Genomic DNA, 5569 nt, shown 5'->3' on the forward strand with positions numbered 1-5569 from the left:
AACCTGCCACCTTTAGTGTACGTGGCTGCGGTTGAGCCACAGGCGCTGAGCCTCGGTGTCTCTCTTGTTCTTGTTCTCTCCTGGCCTGTATCTCTCGTGCTCTGTCTTTCTCTCTGTCCTAGACTCTCTCCCTCTGTGTGTGTTCTCAGTGAGGTGTGCATTTCTGCACGTGTGTGTCTGCACCTTCCTGCTCTCTCTGCCGTGTGTCTGCGTGAGCGCCTCAGTTTCATTCTTTTTCCCTGTCCCATGGTGCGTGTCTCTCTTCCTCTTGGTGTCACTTTCTGTGTTTACATGTATGTGTCCACGTCTTCCTGTTCTCTCTCTGCTTGTTTCTCTCTGACTCTCTCTTCCCCCACCCCCCGCCCCATCTGTTTGTAGCTGCATCTGTCCGGCACAGCAGCGGATGTGAGGGTGATTCAGGGCTGACAGGAAGCCTGCCACCCTGCCCGCTGCCCGCTCGTGTGTGTGGTGTTGGCATCGGCTTGGGCAGGTGTGTGGACTCAGGATGGGGTGGCTGCAGTGAGGAGCCCTTGACCTTCAGGTAAGCCTTACCCAGGAGCACCTGGAGCCTGGCCCAAGGGAGGGTCCTAAGGCTGCCTCCACCCCCAACAGGATGGCCCCCCAACAGGAGTGGGAGAAGGCCAGGATGCCTGGTGTCTCCTCCTTCAGCCTCACTTCTGCCCTGGTGCACCGGCACTGCGGCACTCTGGAGGCAGCCTGTTTCTGGAGCTCTGGCCTCTCCCACCCTCACATCCCCCAGCCCAGCCTGAGCGGCCCTGGGAAGCCCCGGGGTGATCCTGTCACTGACAGAGACTGGCAAATAACTGCTAGAGCCCAGGAAAGCAGCTGCCCAGGCCATGAGCCTCGGTTTCTTTACCTATAAAATGGGACTGTAACACCCCTTCCACAGGGCTATGGGTAGAGGGTGAGACTCCACAGGCTGGGGTTCCCAGGTCCTGCCCCAGGTGGGCTGGAGGGGGAGCTGCTCTCCCCTCCATTCCCACCCAGCCTCTGGCCCACCCCACCACTCTGCCAGGCGTCTGAAGGGACAACTGCTGCAGGCCCTGGGGACTTCTTGTGCCTGGCTCTGTTAACAGGTGGCTCTGGTTGGCCAGGCCCCCAGGTACCCTGCCTTCCTTATCGGAATCACTGCCTGGGCCTCCCTGTCCCCTCTCTCCCTCTGGCTACCTGGACACAAAGAGCCCCCTTGAAGAGGCCCTTCAGCCAGCCTCTGAGCAGTGGGCTAGGCATGGTGACTCATGCCTGTAATCCCAGCACTTAGGGTGGATCACCTGAGCTCAGGAGTTCAAGACCAACTGGAGCAAGAGCAAGACCCCATCTCTACTAAAAATAGAAAAACTAGCCAGGCATTGTGGCAGGCACCTATAGTCCCAGCTACTCAGGAGGCTTAGGCGAGAGGATTGCTCAAGCTCAAGAGTTTGAGGTTGCTGTGAGTTATGACACCACGGTACTCTACCTAGGGTGACAGAGTGAGACTCTGCCTTTAAAAAAGAAAAAAAAAGCCTAGAACAGAGTCCATTGGACAAGACTTCCAGCTAGGGTACCACCTCACTTCACCTCAAAGCCCTGTCTGCCTGCCGCCCCGCTGGGCCACAGCATGGGCAAGGCTGGAGGATTGCACAAGATGGTCTCCCAGGGCCCGTTTGGGCGGGAGGCTCTGAGGCTGCGGCACACCCAGCCTGGCCCGGAGCTTCCCCGAAGCCTGCTCTTTGCAAACCTCGTTCATATGAAAACTGCCCACTTCCCTTTGTGCTATTTTGGCCTGAGAACAGTGGCCTGCAGCCGCTACCCCACCCAGCCCTACCAGCCCCCTTGGGGCCCTCTGGGGAACACCGACACCTTTACTCAGGGGGCCCGGCTCCTCCCTCGCCCTTACCCCACCTGCTTTCAGAGCCCAGGCAAGACAGTGCCAGCGAGAGTCCGATAGAGACAGTCTGGGAGGCAGGCACATGAGTGTTTATTAAATTTCAGTCTCTCCTTCTTTAAAACTATTTTATGGGCTCGGCGCCTATAGCTCAACCGGCTAAGGCGCCAGCCATGTACACCTAAGGTGGTGGGTTCGAATCCCCAGCCTGGACTCGCCAAACAACAATGACGGCTGCAACCAAAAAATAGCCGGGCGTTGTGGCGGACGCCTGTGGTCCCAGCTACTTGGGAGGCGGAGGCAGGAGGAGTTGGAGGTTGCTGTGAGCTGTAATGCCATGGCACTCTGCCCAGGGGGACAGCTTGAGGCTCTGTCTCAAAAAAAAAAAAACTATTTTATGGTAGTTCGGTGCCTGTGGCCCAAGTGGCTCAGGTGCCAGCCACACATAACTGAGCTGGCGGGTTCGAATCCAGCCAGTGCCCGTCAAACAACAATGAGGGGCAGAGGCAGGAGGATCACGTAAGCTCAGGAGTTGGAGGTTGCTGTGAGCTGTGACACCACAGCTCTCTACCCAGGGCAATAGCTTGGGGTTCTGTCTCAAAAAACAAACAAACAAACAAACAATTTTATGGGGCACATGGGATAGCTCATACCTGTAATCCTCACACTCTGGGAGGCCCAGGTGGGTGGATTGTTTGAACTCAGGAGTTTAAGAGTAAAATCAGGCACCAGCCTGATCAAGAGTGAGGCCTTGTCTGTACTAAAAATAGAAAAAACACTAGCTGGGCGTTGTGGCAGGTGCCTGTAGTCCCGGCTACTTGGGAGACTAAGGCAAGAGGATCCCTTGAGCCAAGAGTTTGAGGTTGATGAGGGCAACAGAGTTAGACTCTGTCTCAAAAAAAAAAAAAAAAAAAAGAACAATTTCATGATTTTTTTCAATTTAATGTAAAAAGGGGTAAATGAGTAGTCAGCCAGCCTGGGTGGGAAGTCAGGCCCTCTCTTGTTGTGACCTGAGACCCCATATGTACCTCTCTGAGCTTTGCTTCCTTGGACAAGAGGGGCTGGGCTTGGAGTTCTCACCTACATGCTGCCATGCAGCTGGGACATGGGACGGGGGTCCATCACAGAGACACCACACATTGGCCCTGGTTCTCCTTCAGACCCCAGCCCCTCCTAGGTTCCCAGAACCTTGCACCTGTGGGAGTCTGTGGGGGTAGGCTCAGGCCTCTGTGTGTCTGGGAGCAGCCAGGTGGGCAGGCTTCAGCCACAACCTCCACAGTGTTTACTGCAGGCTACCCTGGATGAAGCAGGCCACCTTCCTGCTGCTCAGGGCCTTAGGGACTCCAAGGGACAGAGGTCACAGTGGTCATGCCCAGCCATGGCCCAGCCCTGTGCTATATGCACCACCTCAAGAAGGGATGAGCGTCCAACAGACAGAGGACACAGACCAGGCCTAGCCTCATACCCTGTGCAGGCCGGAGGAACTCCGGCATTCTGTCTGTCCCACAACAGCAGGCTCTGGGAGGCAGGGGCTCTCTGAGTGTTAGAGCTTTTCCTTTCCCTTCCCCTGACCTGGACAGAGGCCCATCTACCCTGGGGAGGCTGAGGTGCCTGGGAAGGGCCTCGAATGCTAGGTCATGAGCTGGACTTGCTTCTGGAGTCTCAAGCAGACTCTGTAGGTGGCTGATGCTGAACCACGTTTGGCTGTCACATCCATGTGGGTGTGGGACCTGCCCATGAATCTGTGCCTGTATCTCTTTATTTTTATTTTTTATTTTTTTTTTAATTTTGCTTTCAACTAGCTTTTAATCATCTTAGTTTGAAGTTGTTTTTTTTTTTCTTTTCTTCCTTTAGCAATTCCCTTACCCTCAGCCTCCCAAGTAGCTGGGACTACAGGCACCTGCCACAACATCCAGCTTTTTTTGGTAGAGACGAGGTCTCACTCTGGCTCACTCCAGCTCAGGCTGGTCTCAGGGCAATCCTCCCAGAGTGCTAGGATTACAGGTGTGAGCCATCACGCCCAGTCGCCTGTATCTCTTTAGAGAGTAGAGTCACTGTCCTGACCAAAGGACAAAGATGTCCAGGATCAGTGGAGGACAGCCAGCCATAAATAAGTTGCTCAGCAGGTTATTCTCCAGGATGCTGTGCCTGTGATCTAGGCTGGGCCACTTAGCACCCAATCGATTCCCATTTCATAGATGAGGAAACTGAGGCTCAGAGGTTTGCAGGCATAGGCAGGATTAGATCCTAGGAGTCTTCTCTCCAAGACCAGGTGCTCCAAGTTCACATGGCTTGAGATGGACTTGGGCCAAGGAAGAAGAGTTTCGGGCTGGGGAGCAGGGAGAGCCTACCCTGGGTGGTGGGCTCTGAGCCAGAGTAAGGTCAGGGGAAGGAAAGGGGAGAGTTGAGCTATCCCAGGATAACATCCCTGGGTGACCATGGGTCATTTGGGTCACATGGTTTGGAAACTCACTTGTTTCCACTGACTCACTGCTTTGGGGGACAGACCTCAGGTTGTGCCCAGCATGGCACAGGGATCCTGTGTCATATTTACCAGATGACTCATGAAGCTTGAAAAGGTCCTAGGACTTGTCAAAGGTCACATGTCTAGGGAAGGGGCTGGCCTGTGTCCCCTGCAGGCCTCAGGAGGAGCCCCAGGCAGAAGGTAGCAGCATAGAGCTCCCCTTCTGGAGTCCTGTAGCAGCCCCCAGCCTCATCTTCCTGCCTGTGGCATGGAGAGACTGTCCTTACTGCTGGCCAAGGGTGCCATGAATATCTGCCATAGGGCATGCCCCCCTCAGAGATCCTGGTCACCCTCAACTGTGTTCCTGGCCATGGTGAGGAGGCTAAATCTATAGTTGCAACAATTCTTTTTCTTTTTCTTTTTTTTTTTTTGAGATAGAGTTTTGTTTTGTTGCCCTCAATAGAGTGTCATGGCGTCATAGGTCACAGCAACCTCTCACTCTTGGGCTCAAGTGATTCTCTTGCCTCAACTTCCTAAGTAGCTGGGACTATATGCGCCCACCACAATACCCAGCTATGTTTTTTTTTTAAGAGACTGGGTCTTGCTCCTGCTCAGGCTGGTCTCAAACCTGTGAGCTCAGGCAATTCACCTGCCTTAGCCTCCCAGAGTGCTAGGATTACAGGCATGAGCCACCATGCCTGGCCAGTAGTTGCAACAATTCTTCTTGGAAGCCTACTCAGGAGGGCTGTGTTTCTGTTCACCAGGCCACTATGTGTGCTGCATGTGGCTTCCCTGGGGCATGGCCATCACAGTGTGGCCCTGAGGAAGCTGGCTCAGTGCCAGTCAGGGGCTCAGGGCCCCCTCTCTCCAGATCATCCTCTCCCCAGCCTGACTTGTCATCCCACTTCATGCCCTCAGGCCACCTCCTCTGAGGAGCCCTCCCTGACTTCCCTCTTCTTAGCTCCCATGACAGGCAGGATCTGGGCTCACAGAAGATATGAGAATGGGAATCCCATTCCCAGGTTCCCCAAGAGGCAGAGAAGAGCCCTGCGATACTTAGGTTGGTCAGGGCTCCTGAGGGCTCCTGTGCAGGCAGGGGCCATGGACTCCCATGTCAGGGAGCCAAGGTGGGTTTGCAGAAGGCCTAGACCTAGAATCCTTTCTTTTCCTTTTCCTTTTCTTTTCTTTTTCTTTTTCTTTCTTTCTTTCTTTCTTTCTTT

General features: G+C 54.4%; 1 protein-coding gene across 2 annotated transcripts in view; it reads left to right on the top strand.

Annotated features, from left to right (window-relative positions):
• The first annotated feature begins 464 nt into the window (after positions 1-464).
• Positions 465-5569, top strand: part of LAT2 (linker for activation of T cells family member 2) — a 14663-nt gene continuing 9558 nt past the window's right edge. For both annotated transcript variants that reach the window (XM_023515746.1, XM_023515747.1), the window contains exon 1: positions 465-541. The gene's annotated coding sequence lies outside the window, so the exon portion shown is untranslated. The remainder of the gene's footprint in view (positions 542-5569) is intronic.

Source organism: Otolemur garnettii, unplaced genomic scaffold, assembly GCF_000181295.1.
Source record: "Otolemur garnettii isolate 467f Iridium unplaced genomic scaffold, OtoGar3 scaffold00077, whole genome shotgun sequence".
Lineage (NCBI taxonomy): Eukaryota > Metazoa > Chordata > Mammalia > Primates > Galagidae > Otolemur > Otolemur garnettii.